This window comes from Hippoglossus stenolepis, chromosome 4, assembly GCF_022539355.2.
Source record: "Hippoglossus stenolepis isolate QCI-W04-F060 chromosome 4, HSTE1.2, whole genome shotgun sequence".
NCBI lineage: Eukaryota > Metazoa > Chordata > Actinopteri > Pleuronectiformes > Pleuronectidae > Hippoglossus > Hippoglossus stenolepis.
The window spans coordinates 4,642,204-4,657,927 of NC_061486.1; positions in this window are offsets into that span (position 1 = coordinate 4,642,204).

Sequence of the window (15,724 nt, forward strand, 5' to 3'; positions counted from 1 at the left end):
TCGGTTTGTCACAGCAGGAACTATGGAAGCTCACACGGGTCAAGGAAAGTGTAAAAATGTTCTATTTACAATAAAATAATATATTTAACATTAATTTGATTGAAAAAATCCGAATTTTAAAAAAGTTCATGAATTAATTCATAAATAAATAAATAAATTTTGAAAATGCAGTTTGAGAGGAGAATTTTAAAACTATATTACACATTGATTTAAGAATATGGATTTTTATATCCATATAAAATATGGCAGTTTAATATTTATATTATATCAATTTAATATTCATTTCCATTCCTATTTCCCTGCTGTTTATCCTTTTCCTGTTAATGTTATCTTCTCACTTCAGTAATACTCTTGCTCCATTTAACCTTTCCTGTGGGATTAAACTAATTATGGATGGATTCATATTAAATTTGTATAATTATTATTATAATTATTATTATAAGTAGTAGTAGTAGTAGTCTTAGTAGTAGTAGTAGTATTGTTATTAATATTATTATTAGCATTGTTGTTGTTTCTTTGACTCTCAGTATCTGGAGAGGTAGTTTTATTAAAATTAGCTTGAAACCCGTTTTAGATGCAGGTCAGCAGTTTAAGGTTTTTTGTTACATTTATGAATAATCTATAAAATATCAAATTTATCATATTAAATGTTGGCTGGATATATTCAGGGAAGATCAAATGTGAGACAGAAGAGCAGTATTCATATTGATAAAATCAATTTACTTTAGTCACCTCTGATTTTACCTTTTGACTGAATCTGAAACTGGTGATTAAATACAGAAGGTAAAAAATTAAAATATTAGTCTCTCACTTTGTAAAACAATTTGAAATTCTAATGTTCCGGTCACTGCGTTTATCTGCAGTGGGTATGAAGGAAAACAGTGTGAAAAATGTGACACATTTTCTAATGCATGCTAAATCTACTCCTCGGGTCCACTGGGCAGAATATTTCATACAAATGGCCACAGAGCAGGCTGCTTCCTACAAGCAGGCAGAAATGTAAAATAGCCAAAGGAAAGGGCAACACATGTGGAGTGATTCAATAGTTTAATGAAGCAAGCAGAGCAGCTATCACAACCACATGGAAATCCTCTTTAATCTTGCATGAGGTATCTGCCGTCAGCGTGGAGTCCATGTGCACATAAACCTTGTTAATTCAATACCCACAACGACACTTGGTTTATTCCCACCATTTGCTGCCGGAGTAAATCAGATCATGCCAGCGATGTAATAAGATTCCATAGACAATTATTCACCTGGTCTCGCCTGTCAGCTTTGGAGCCCCTGGTCTGGGCCTGCCAGCAAAACACAGAGCCGGGTGTCTCCACCTCCGGCTGCTTGTGACACATCATCATTAAACCCAACATGATGCATTTGAAGAGTCAGCGGGGTCAATGATATTAATTATCTTCAGCACGGATGGAGCAATTATGCACATGGTCACATCTTAATGGGGAGCAGAACAATTCTATTTTCTGATTCATTGAGAAAGAGTGCGACAGAAAATGATGGGGGGTGAATTTTGCAGAGGTCACGTATGTTTCTGTGTCTCTGGAGCAAAGTTGAGACATGGTGACAGTCAGAGCTGTGGAAGCCACCAATCATTTTACAACTAAAGATAAATAAATACAGAAAAACAGGAAGTAATAATAGTAATAAAACTATATTTCAATAGCACTTATCTAAACAGGGTTATAAAATACTTGGAAATAAAATAACACAAAACAAATCAAGATCAAAATAGGGAGGATGACATAAAAGATACGGTTTTCTGATAAAATGTGTTGTTATCGATGACAGGAAATAATAATAATAATAATAAACAATAATAAACTTCATTTTCATAGCACCTTTCAAAACACAGTTTAAAGCTGCTTTACAAGTTAAACGTTAAAAATAGGAACAAGTTCAAAACAATTTGAAGACCAAACAGCTTTAGAGCACAGATAATAAAAAGTGTTACAGATGTGAAAAGAGTGAAAACAAGATTTAATAGAAAACTGTGTGAAATGTTAAAAAAAGAGAGTGAGAGAGTGAGATATCCACAAAAAATGTATATTTAAGAGAGATTCAAAAGAGGATGAAGAGTGCAAGTCCAGAACAGGCCTCAAAAGTCAGGGATAAAAAGGTAAAATGGCAAATCTAAACTCCTCAAACAAGGAATTCCAGCCATAGTTTCCACCCTTGACTTAAAGGAACTCGTAGCAAATGTTGGTTGCAAGATCTCAGATTATCACTTGGAGCACAGGGAGTTAGAAACTGTGCTGTTATTTAGAGAATCTTAAAATCCTACTGGCAGCCAGTGAAGGGAGGAAAGAATTGAAGAGAACTGGACCCTCTGCTTTGAAAACCTATGTAAAACCTGCTCTGTCCACTGTCACCATGTGCAATATCCAACTCCTCCACAGGGTAGTGCTGTAGCTCCATGACACTTTCCATTCACCTTCCTCAGCTCCACCAGCTGCAGATTTATTCATTTACCCCTGAGTTGCCTCCTGTACATTATTAATTTGCTCGAATGGAACCAAGTTGGGATTGTTATGTTCTGTCTGCAGTTCTAAGGACGTGCTGCATTTCACCGTCTGCAGAGAGTCCAGAGCAAACATCGAATTCATGTTTCATCCAAGAACTGTTTTCCACAAAACAGAAAACAGCGAGGTTGAGGTATATCCCCCAGTGTTCATATCCATAACTGTAATTTTGTAATTTCCTCCCTTTTTGGCAGGTCTGACACATCCTGTGACGACCTGCACGTGGGAGAGATGCTTGATGCTGTTGCATGTAGCAGAGACTATTTATATTCCTACAAATCAGCCCACACGAACCACAAGGCGAGGCATGGAACAAGGTTGCAGCAGCATACTCTGCTGTCTGTGTAAAACTATAAGAAAAACACCCCGAAGTGAAATGTTATCCTGTTTACACTCCACATGTCGGCCTAATAAATCAAGAAGAGAAGTCAAAGGCTATTCCTAACGGGCGACGCATGGCTCCGTGTTCCCGGGGTCTCTACAGGTGGAGGAGGTGTTTGGCAGTGGCCTGACAACCTTATTTGGGCTTAACAACCAGTTAAAATCAATACGCGATTAGTCAGCAAAACAAAGGATTTTGCTGTAAAAGCTTGGATCTCGGGAGGATCTCTGAACTTAGAGGGCGAGTGCATCCTTTGCTCTCAGCAGGCCTGACTGTCCGGCGACCGCGGCGCCATTATCGACAGCGGCTTCTGCCCCCGTCCACGAGCCTTCATCGGCTCCTCCAAATATTCTGCATTCTGGAATGGAAGGGTGCATTGATTTTGTGTAACATGGCTCGTTAAGTGCTGATTAGACCATTATAGTGATGTGATTTCAGGGAATGGGTTTGGGTGACAGGCGGCCAAACACAAATCAAAAGGAACTAACAATCCTTACACTGAGGGAGATTTGGGGGCGAGCGCACCGCTTCACCTACAACACTCCAGTTCCAACCAGAAAAATGTGCCGGGGTTCGATTTATATCTAATGGATCAGCTTCAGAAAATCTGCAGGTTGAAGAAAATAATGTCCGTCAACAGAGCTCAGGACTTTCACTGTCGGGAAATGATGATGTTCAGCCATCGAAATCAACTGAAGAGTCAACTTGAAGACGAACAACCCAATACTCCCCTTAAACACTCGTAAATGTCAATTCCATTATTGTTTTCATGAAGATCTATGAAATTATTCTCTGGGCAATTGTCTCTCCATGTTGAAGAAAGTAAAATCCTGATGATTTGCACTTTGTTTTCCTGGTTCTAACATTTTATAATTGTGTAAATTGTCCTGTATCCTGGTATCCTAATTTAATTTCCAATCAATTCCATGAGTTTGAGTTGTAGAAACATGGATTTAACTTGTTAGATTTAATTATTTTAGTTCAGTTTCAATGTAACTCATTATAACAACATTATATTGCATGAATGAACTTATTCAGAGTTAGACAAACACTATTAAATCATATTATATAGATGTACTTAGTTTGAGTTGGTGCTACATGTATTTATTGGATGTAAATCCTGCCCACAATTTAATAGCAGTTCATCCAATTGGCTATTTCTTTAATCGCATACTAAACTGAGTGTTGGGTTATATTTGGGTTTTGCTGGTGAGACAAGAAAAGAGCATTAATGTTTCACATTCTTAAATCATTTTAGAGCTCGATTCATTCATCTATTTTAAAACTCATTTACTAATAATGACAAGAAATGATTGGCCACATTCCTAATTCATGCAGGGACGTTTGCAGAGCGTCTGGTGAAAAGCCACGTGAAGAGAGAGCTGAAATTATAATGGGAAATAAAAAAAAAGTGCTTGACATCAGGTTTGACTTCTCTTCTCCTAGACGGACGAGAATAAATTAAAGATATTTAAGAAAAGTCTCCTTGAGGTTTTCCCCTCGGGTGCAGCTATACTTTAATTATCATATTTATCTTTTTCTTTTATTCAGCACATTTTTATTCGCTGCTGAACTGACTTGTGACGGACTGTAAAGTTTCTTCTGTTTCTACCGCTCCACTGTAATTTAGGTTATAAATATATTACCCTGAAGTGAGTTTTCTGTTCTATGAAACTATTTTCAATGCTTTTGAGAAAAGCTGTTGCTGATTCTGAGTCGAACTTGTCAAGTTCCCGCGGAGCTGAATAAGATCTTCTCTTTGCACTCGAACCTTCAGATAATTCACTCAGGGTGAAGAGGAACAATGTGGTGTAATCCCTGATTGCCCCATTGTTCTCACACTGCACTGCGACAAATTACTGTTTCTTTTTCTGTGACTTACAGTGACGCTCTTTATGAGAAATTGTTGTAGTCGTTCACAGTGGAACCATCGAATCAGGATCTGACGTGCACGTGTAATTTGGAGGCAACGATCCTGCAGTAGTGAGGCTGGTGATTACTATGTGTCGAGCTGGAGCAAAACATGAATTTATCATAATTTAAGATTCAAACGAGACAAATGCTCAAAGATTTCTGGGTATTTTCAGTTTTTTGGTGGAGGAAGTACTCAATTATTTTACTAAAGAAGTACATCTATCTATCTATCTATCTATCTATCTATCTATCTATCTATCTATCTATCTATCTATCTATCTATCTATCTATCTTTCTATCTATCTATCTATCTATCTATCTATCTATCTATCTATCTATCTATCCATCCATCCATCCATCAATCAATCTCTTCATCTGTCTATCTATGTACAGTATCCATCTATCATCTATCTATCTGTAAGAACAGAATAGATTGAAATATATTAAAGTAAAAATACCACATTAACCTTTCTACCTGAGTAAAAGCAAGTTCTTGCTTTTGGATATATTTAAAGTATTAAAAGTGAAAGTACTACTACACTTTGCCAAGTGTAGTCTATTCACGATGCTACATCATCAACTGTGTCTACTCTATATTTTGTTTAATATAATAATTATAAATTACTCCGAGTACAGAAACATAAAAACTGTACTTAAGTGCAGCAACAGAGTAAATGTACTTTGTTAGGTCCCACCACTGTGCGCCGGTCGTGTCGTGAGGAGTGGTAAGAATATTACAACTTCAACCTTTAAAAAATGTCTCAACAGTTTAACACCTGAACTTTTTCCTCTGTTCTCTCGCTGAACGTGTCGTCAAAGACACGACTCTCCTGAGGAGGCTGAGAACAGAGGAGCGGAGAGGTAATATCCAAACACCCAACCTCATCACACTGTGTTATTCTCATCCGCACACATTGGTCACGCTCAAATTAAACAATTCATTCTCATCAACACTTTACGGGCAGCGAGGAAACAGAGAGGCCCCGATTCTCCGCCCGCAGGTTCTTTCATTTGACTTCCAATAAGGACGCGTGTCTCCCTCGTCCTCATTTACAGGATCATTTGCACAAATCATCCTAAATGTTAATCTCAACTGTGATGCAGGGATTTTAGTTTCTATCTAGGTCGGCCCAGATACAAGTGGAATTCATTTTCACACCATTTTCACGTACAGTATGAAGAATGTGTCTGTGAGAAACATGCAGCATTTGTTATATTTGTTATTTGTATGACTGCATGTTGTCATAGTGTGAAATATTAGAATGGAGCTCACTGTATTGAAAACACCTCAAAGCCTTGGAAACAGTATTTTGTCAGTCTGGGTCTACGACTGAGACGACTTTGAGAAAACATGTCGTATATTTCCAGGGAGGTTTTGAAAGGGAAACGCCTGCTGTGGGGGTTTTTTTTATGATCTATAGCTCCACCCGAAGGTAGAACAACTCCTTTGGACATTTTTAGCTCCCTAACGTCGCTGCAACCTGCTGCGACTTCACCTCATCTGCACCCAAAGTCTTAATTTTGAGGAATAGTTCAGGCAGGTCTTTCTAATCTCCCCCAGAGAGCTTATGCATTTGTGCAAATCCATTTTATACGAGTACAGCTGCTTCTCTCTAAGTAAAATAGCGAACAGAAATTTTGATATGGATTTTGAGGCCAACTCAACTCAATCGAGTGAAGAAAATCAGTAGTTGTACCAACTTATTATCTTTTGTTATATCTTAAACATGACACAAACTTAATATCTTGAGTGCTGACACTTTTAGCAGGTTCCAGAGATTTTCCACATCTCTCACCATGAACAGTTTTCTTTGCCACATGAAAATGTAAATGTCTAACCACTGCAGAGCCAGAATTTCGACTCAAAAACACTCACTGTCATTGGTCGTCAGCTTTTCCTCAAAGAGAGATGAGAGCATGTGGACACAAACCCCTGCAGAAATGATCAGTAGACCCCGTTTAGATAACTTTGACCTGGCCTCCATTCAGGTCGAAACTTACAACTTTGGTTTTTTTCCAGCACATTTTGGGCAACAAATAAAACTTAAAAACATAAAAATAAGTTGAATCAAACATGATGCTAAGTTTCACGGGCTCACCTGTTGGTACGTTCACCTTCACACGGAGGTTGAGTCTCACCCGGACCTCTGTTGCTGTTTTATCCCCCAGTTCTCTTCCCATTTCACACGTGAGAGCACCGTTCACAATTTTTTGCTTTTTACTTTGCAGCCTAAGTGAAAAGAGGTGTGGCGCGGGGGTGCAGCGGTGTGAAAGGTGGTTTGTCTCTGTGTTGATCTGGCGACCCGTCCAGGCTGAACCGTGCCTCTCACCCGTTGTCAGCCACGATTGGCCTCAGCCCTTTAAGAAGCATAAGCAGTACAGATGATGGATGGATTTATTCATCCAAGAAGGAGACACTGACTTTTGTCGGAAGCCATTTCCTGACCTTTCTTTTACCCTCACATCAAACATTATCTACCTTACGCAACTATTTCATAATCTACACTTTAGATCTGTCTGCGAGGAGCCAAATGAAGGTTGATTTCGGCCTCTTGGCCACGTTCTGCTCTCTGCTCCGTTTCTTCCTGTTCAACAAGCACTTGTTTAGAGGCAAGACACAGTGTCCTACTTCCTGAATGCCAGTAAAATGATGAACAATTCACTAACAGCAAAGTACAAATGAGCAGTGAGAGCTGCTCTGCCCTATTTGTGTGTGAGTGTGTGTGAGTGTGTGTGTGTGTGTGTGTGTGTGTGTGTGTGTGTGTGTGTGTGTGTGTGTGGGAGTAGTCCTCCTTGTGTTCTTCCCCGACTTCCATTTATTTTATTTACCCCCCCGGTTGAAGCAGGGACGATCTGATATGAAATGTTTTTTAGGAAGAACAAAAACGACGTATAGTAGTGTCCCGGTCCAAGCTGCTCTCAGCCAATCAGGAGAGCACATTGTCACTGTGCACGCTGCTGATTGGTGGAGGAAGTCGAGGTTCTCAGGTCAGTTCTAATTCGTTTTTTAGGTTGTGTGTTGGGCCTGAGTGTGAGTCACCGTGTTGCTGAGACATTGTTCATGAACTACAAATAAAATCGGAGCTAAACTACCACCTGAACTCCTCCTTTATGCACCGACGCTACAGTCTTATCATGACACATAATGTAATTTCAATGGGGAAACTTCGGCCGATCCAGTTTGACACCAACTCCTCTGAAGCTAAGAATATCTGAGACATGTACTTTTAATCACAGAGGTCAGGGTGCTGAGGTAACGGGTGTGATACCCCCCGGGGGCAGTTTGTCAAGGGCAGTTTGAAAAGTTGGACAATGTTCTTCTCCTGTGGTGGAACACGTCCGTCCGTCCTTGTTGCGTCCTTGTGTCCGGCGCTGAAGATTTTTCTGAAATTATATATATTTTACTGGAACACATTAAAAAAGAAGTCTCGTCTTCTCCGGCTTCCTCACTGAGACAATAATCCCCCTCAGTAGATGCAGGAACCTGCTGCCTCAGCAGCGCCGCTATAAATCTATGACTAATTACTTTAGTTTATCAAGACACACCAACTGCCCTCTAATTAGCCAAACAATGAATGGTAATGTCTTGCTTTTTCCATTTGGGCTTTTTTACACTCACTCACTGCATCAAACCGAAGATGTGAGTACTCAACCAAAGTATTTTCTGTTTTTCAGCGTATTTATGCAAACAAAGCCTGCTCCCATATGCTGTTTCATTAATTATGGAACAATTACGACCTCTCTGAACAATCCCTCAAAATTAAGGGGCCATCTTTTCACGTCCGCAGAACAGAGGAGGTGTGAATTTTTGGTGAAAGTAATGGCAATGCTTATTTTATTTATTTTTTTAACAGTAAAATGTTCTCCTCCAGCTGCAGGTGATTTGTGCATCAGATTTATTTATGCAGCCAATTCCCATTCAAGCTCCTTTTGTTGTTCAGCAACAGAGACGCTGAAATAATAAAGATTTTTTTTTTTTTATGGGATACAACAGAAACACCTGCAGTGTAACCTGGGAGTCGGCACAGTCGCTGCTTCTGAGACAGATTTCATCATTTAAAAAAAAAAAAAACGGGTCAGAGTCAGCAAACATTGTTTTCAGCTCAAATTCTACTTTTCAAACACCAAATATTTGATTTATCTATTTATGTCACTGTGTATTTCCCCCTTTTTTGGAAGTATTATTGTATTATTATTGTATTATTGTTAATACTCATCATTAAGGGGGAAGTGAAAGACCAGACCACTTGGTATCAGCCTAGTTGTGAAAGTTGTCATCTTCCTTTGTATTTGTTTTTATGCAGATTTGATTATTTCTGAAGACCCAATAAAAACAGCTTTTACTCCACTGGGAAATCACTTTATCAGAAAGTGAGAGCTATTCCTGATTTTCTGTTTCATGGCTCGAATTGAGAAATCAGCATCATTGTACAAAAGGAACATGTCGGATAAATACGTTTTTCTTATTTGCAAGTGTGGAGCAGCAGTAGCCACAGTGAGCGGTGAAAGCTGAGGAGTGTAAACAGCAGAATTATAATTTAATTCTGCTGCACGAGCATGTTCTGGTCTGAGGTTTGTTGCCAATAAACAAAACATTTGCACATGTACGATGACAGAGTATGAAAACTCCTCGTAAGCCAGGAGGGATCAGGGAAAACTGAGTCACCCGATAAAATCATTTTCTTATATGTGTGTGTGTGTGTGTGTGTGTGTGTGTGTGTGTCTTCCTGTTTCATATCTAAATGATATTCAGTGTGTCACACAACAGCAGAATTCAAGCTTTTCTAAAATGGTCTTTCAAATAGGAAGTGACTGTGAAAACCTGAGGTTAAAAACGTTTTTTTTCTCCTGACAGCAATAAGAATTGTGTTTTCATGCTTTGCCTGCGGTGCCGTGTGTGTGTGTGATTGTGTGTGTGTGTTAGTGTGAGGAAGAGGTGTTGGAGGAGGTGGGTCAGTGATTTTATCAATTCTACATTTAAAGAAAATGTGGTGATAAAAAAGGAAAACAAGTCTCTCTGTGAAATGTGCGAAGAATAAATAAATAAAGAATCTGCAGAACTTTAAAGCGCTGGGACTGGCAGGCTGATTTGTGTGGGTAAATGAAATGAGAGGCCAGGCGTGTCACAATCCAAACGCGCGACGTGGAAATAAATTCCCCCGAGGCTGATCTACATAATAGTATTCATAATGGGCCCAAAGGTTCTGTAACCAAAATAATTCCGTCAGACTGACTTCAGGCTCTGTGTCTCAAACTGAAAAGACACGATTTCGAAAAGAGGACGGGAAGGAAATACAAGTCTCTGCTGTGCTTCTGTTGTCTTTATAGGAGACACATCATTCCCCCTGAATCTGAGTGTAGAACCACATTTATACAAACACTAACTCCACCGCTCACAGGTTTGTTGAGCTTAGGAAACTCAGAAACACGAATATTTATCTTCGTTTTCCTCCCCTTGTATTGCTTGTATCACTTGTCTGAAGGGAACATCTCGTAAATTGTACGATTTAATAGTTTTAGCGATAAAAACAGGGAATGTGACAGATTTATGAAGTTTGGGATTTCACCCTCAGTCTGGGCTGGAATCTTTTCTGTTGTCTGAGCACTTCACCGACTGTCACACATTCAAAAACTCCCACCGGAGCAGCAGCAGCAGCACAAACCCGCTCTCAACTTTTATCCCCTTCACCAAAAGTTTGTGACTAAAGCTGCAGTCAGACGTGCACTGAACTCGCCGAAATCTTCCGGAGGAGCTGTGTGTGAGAACGCAGATGTCAGGAACTCGTCCTGTCAGCAATACAGAGTGAGTCCATGTGAGGATACAGAAGGAAAACGTCCGGAACATTCACGGCGAGCGAGTGGGCGTATTGATGACGTAAAAAATACAAATATGAAAAAGGCTAGCAATACATGTAGAGGACCCTGACAAAGATGTGAACTTGGAAGATTTGAAAAGCTTCCAGTTTAGTTTCCTGTTGTTGTGAACGTCTCTTCATATGTGAAACACAGACTCTGGAAAATGTCCAGATCCAAATTTGGATCGATGAACATTTTCCGGAGTTCAGGTCTGAAAACGACTTGATTATCAGTTACAGCCTTAAAGGTTCAGTGTGTAGAATTTAGTGACATCTAGTGGTGGAGTTGCATATTGCAGCTGAATACCCCTCACTTCACCCTCCCCTTCCAAACACAACACATCGTTCAATTCAGATGAAACACACTAGTGAAAAGAAGGATTCTTATATTTCCAATTTCAGCCAATAGATCCCTTTCACCTAAATCTTACACACTGAACCTTTAAGGGCTAAAATCACAGGCAGCTCCTTCATTTTTGAAATACACTCTCTCCACTGCTCTATATGTCTTTAATATATCCTGCTGCTAAATACCTGCAGCAGCTGAAGCCTATTAAATATACATGCGCCTTGTTTCAACACAGACAACAGAGAATCTCCACTGAGGACGACCCCCGACCTCTATGACTCAACTTTGCCCCCATCTTTGATTAACGTCCTCTCTCTCTCGACACACTTCCACATGATTGACTGAGCTGCTTCTGTAGATGATGATTTCAAACTCTACTTTCCAAATCTTTGTTGCTCATCATCACTGTCGTTCTTTTTAAAGATGGCCCCCGAAATCAATAACACCTATTCTGTCATGGTCGTGAAGTGCTACACGATAAGTTGTCCTAAGACATTAAGCGTCCGTGAACCCTTCGGTCGACCACACTGCTCCCACACACTTTTTTTTATTGGATGAACAGATTTGACCTTAAGCATAATTAGCCTAATAAAAGCATTGGATACGCTGTCAATATGATTTGCATAATGTGCAAAGGCAGCTTCGTCGCTGAATGCAAACAGCGTCCGAGTCACTTCAAAATGCTGCAGTGACATTTCTCTGGGTCCTTTGTTCACACCTGTCAGGGGAAATGTGATGGGAGATGGCAGCTGCAGCTGTGGCTTCTGCCTCCAGTGAGTCCACCAAGACCAGCGAGACCCCCGCTGGAGTCCGGCTCTCATCCACCACACACACACACACACACACACACACGCGCGCGCGCGCTCACAGTAAGCATCTGTGGAAAAGAGAAAAAAAGAATTTCACCTTGTGCTGACAGGATTAATTTCTTACCGCGTCGATTCCAACATAATCCACGGAGATCAGAGCGAGAATCGAACGTGAACTGTCGTTTCTCGGCCAGGTAACCAAGGAGACAATAATGAAAAACACACAGCCGAGTTACATGAATTCACATTTCACAAACCGTCAAGAAAAAAGGCTTTTCAGCGACACGCAAATCAATTTCTTCTATTTGTTTTTTTTTTTATATTTCTCATAAGAAAAGCGAACAGCAAGTAAGTGCGGTTACAGTCGACAGCCTCCCGCTTCCAATGAGAAGCTACAGGCTGCGAATGTGTGAGGCCGCTCTGATATGGCTGCACTTCACAGATTATTGATTATCCCTGTGATGTGTGTCTCAGTGAAAATGACTTCAACACTGAAAGCCATGTAATGAGTCCCTCTCACACTGGCACCAAACTGGTCGTGTTGCTCTCCAGTGGAGGCAGCCGACGCTCTCCCAGGGCTCTCAAGTCTCATTTTTGGGGAAAATAATGCCTCTCACATTACGAGCGTGCAGCACTGAGCTGCTTAAGGTGCTGGTACTGCACATTTTCCATTTCCCCCCCCCTTATGCAGGCCAGTCGCATGAGACGTTGGCCTTTGTGTGACCCGTAGAAATATGACACTATGAAAACCATCACCTCAGTTTTATGTCCGTCGCTGAGCGCTGCTGTCGCGGGTGCGTTTTGTCATCAAGGCGTCCAAACGAGAGCCAAACCTTGAGGAAAAATTCGCCCTCGCCTCTTCTACGGCCAGTTGGTTTACCATTCCTCGCGCCATTAGCCTTTTATGATTGGTCCGGCCATTTGCATAACCGGCGGAGAGGGGAATGTGGACGTGGATGATTAAAGACGGAATCTGCGGCGGCACAGCAGATGTGGACCTTCGTACCGACCGCTTCTTTTACTGCTGTTGGGGAAACTTGAGTGTCGCCGGTGTGGAAACAGCATGAACATGTCTGCGCAGGGGAAACTAGAAAACACATTAATACAGTTTATGTTTTAATCTCATCTTCGTCAACGCGGGCCTGGGTAATTTTCTTATCCGAGTTTCCTCATGTCGTACGAGGAAGGTGAGGCCCAGAGGAAAACCGGAGACAGGTGTTTCATTTTAGTGGTTTATTTTTGGATTGCACACAGCTTTCAGTGAGGCAGCGGAGAGCCGGACCTCGGTGGGAATCAGCTGCGTTTTTAACTGCAACAACCTTCGCCCGTGTTTATCCAACACTCGGGCTCAGAATGTTCAAATTATCAGTGAGAGGAAACAGATGGAGTGTGAAAGCAATGTGGAGATATCGCTTCTCATCAGGGCCCCAGCTCAGGTAATGGGAAACAGTTCATGCATGGTTCTTGGGGAAAAAAAGCCCCTGTGCCTCCGGTCGGCTGCGGTCGTGGATGTGAAATCTGACAAAAAGCAGGATTTTCTCCTTTTCCTCTAACACACACATGTATCTGGAAGGAGTAAGTCAAATCTCAATGTAATGGGTGTCGAGTGAGAGTTGGGGCTGCATGCATCAGAAACTGGTGTAGCTGTCAGAGAGTCGTCTCCGATTGAACTGAGAAACCAATTTCTGCAGAACAAGTTGTCTGAAAACAGGAGAGAAAACAGGAAATAAAGAGCAGAGCAATCATTTCCCTTTAACCTCGGCTGATTCATGAGACCTGATAACAGACAGAGGTCTGCTCCGTGTCGCATATGATTAAAAGATCATCGGCTAGTTGTAGCATCGTGATTTGTTGCTTCGATAAAAGCACAATTAGAGACGTTTTCCCAAACGACAGGAGCGAATTTGTGAGGTTTTAATAAGGTCGTTCATCAGCACCAGTGACTCTGCCATTACTTTTAACACTTTCTGGAACAAACTGTTTTCCTCACAGTCTCCAGTGTTGAAGTGCAACCACAGGACAGTTTGTTCTCAAGGCAGAAAAAGAGAAACACTGCAGCATTTCACATCATGATTGAATATTTACCAGCAAATAACACAGAGTTTGAATTCTTGTGAATTTTGTGTCTTGCAATCATTTCGCTTCATGAACCTTTATGCTGTGGCTGCTCAGTTTCCCCAAATTGTCCCTAATTCAACTTCATTTCCAGAAACACACAAAAGTAAAAATGCAGTATTCTGTCATCAGAGTGCACTGTGTGTGTTCCCTCTGCACCAGGGGTTTAGGTGAAGTTTTTGTTATTAAGATTCTACCGTAAGACTTCAGTCCTCAAGGCTAAAGGATATTGCCTCTCGGCTGCAGAACTCATCCTGCACAGCTTCGATCTGCTCGCAGGACTTTCTGTTCCCCTGTGAAGAAATCCTCTTTACCAGAGCCATGTGGTGCTCGAGGCTCAGGCTGTCTCAGGGAAGATGAGAGCCGCAGATTTAAAATTTACTCAGCAAAAAAAAAACCCACGTGTGTAGTAAAACTAGCCAAAGCAAACACTAGAGGGTGTGATCGTTTCCATCGACGCTCACGTATCACACAGGGACATCTGCTGTTTTCCCCCCCATAATGTAAAGTGAAGAAGAACAAAAGAGAGAGAGAGAGAGAGAGAGAGAGAGAGAGAGAGAGAGAGAGAAGTGTCTGCTGAGGTAAAACAGGCCATCACGCTTCCTTCTGGGCACCGAGCTCAGCTCCGCCTGCAGTGAGCGGGAAAGCTCCAGGCTCCCTCGCCGCCGCCACCACCACCACCGCCGCCGCACACTGGCAGCTAACTCCCGAGCCGCCCCGCCTGCTAACAGGATTAGCCCCTGAGCTCCACTTGTTTCCACAAAGTTATCAAGTTTAAAAAAAACAGTCTCTCGGTGGCGTTTGCAACATCTAAAGATCGGCCCACGACTCTGACAAGTTAATTAATAGTCAGGTTTCGAGCAGCGTTTTCCTCGAGGCTTGCTTATATATTATCATGACACTAAAATGCATTTACCACAGGGATGTTGTTTTTATATTAACAGTCTGTGTTTTATGTGCTGGTGATCGACCACATGTTCACAGGTGGAAGTGAATATTTAACTAAATAACGACACGTGGTGTAATATCACATTATCATATCATTGAAGTCATGAATCAATCTCAACAAGCAATTAAATATACAGTACGTTGATAATCCACAATCAGTGAATATAAGGGCGTTTCCACACCTTGGCTTCACGTTGTATTTTTGGAGACGCACTAAAGACTCTTGTATAACAAACCTACGCCCTGTCATCACCACCTACCTGCGTCTGCGTAGATTTGACATTGATTGGTTTGTAGATGTGCGTGTGTCTGATGTTGGCGTGTTGTCAGTCAATCAGTTAGTTTTTCCATTTGAATGGAGAAAATGAATGAACTGGGTCATTTTGTTAATTCAGCTGCTACGGAAATATCATTACGGTTTTCACTACCATCTCCACGCTAGCTCGTACGCACCGAATGAACGTCCTCGTCGTTCAGACATATCGTCAAACTTATCAGTAGCGAACTTTCCTCCCTTCAATCTGTTCGCATAAGGAAGCAAATACAACATTTGCTTCTTGTGGGCGAAGAAAATCTGGAGCGTGGCTTCACAAGGAGTTTAACTTTGGAGAACTTTGACCCATCATATCGAGTATGTGTGACTGTGGCCTCATCTTGTGATCTCTGCTTTAGCTTCTTTTAATTATTCTGTAGTTTAATTCCGTCTCACTTTTACACCTGATGCTTTGGTTTGGACTAAACTAAAAAGTCTGAAGCTCTGGACCAAACAAGATATGTTTGAATGAGCCCTAAGAGAAAGTGATAACTTGAATAACATTTTT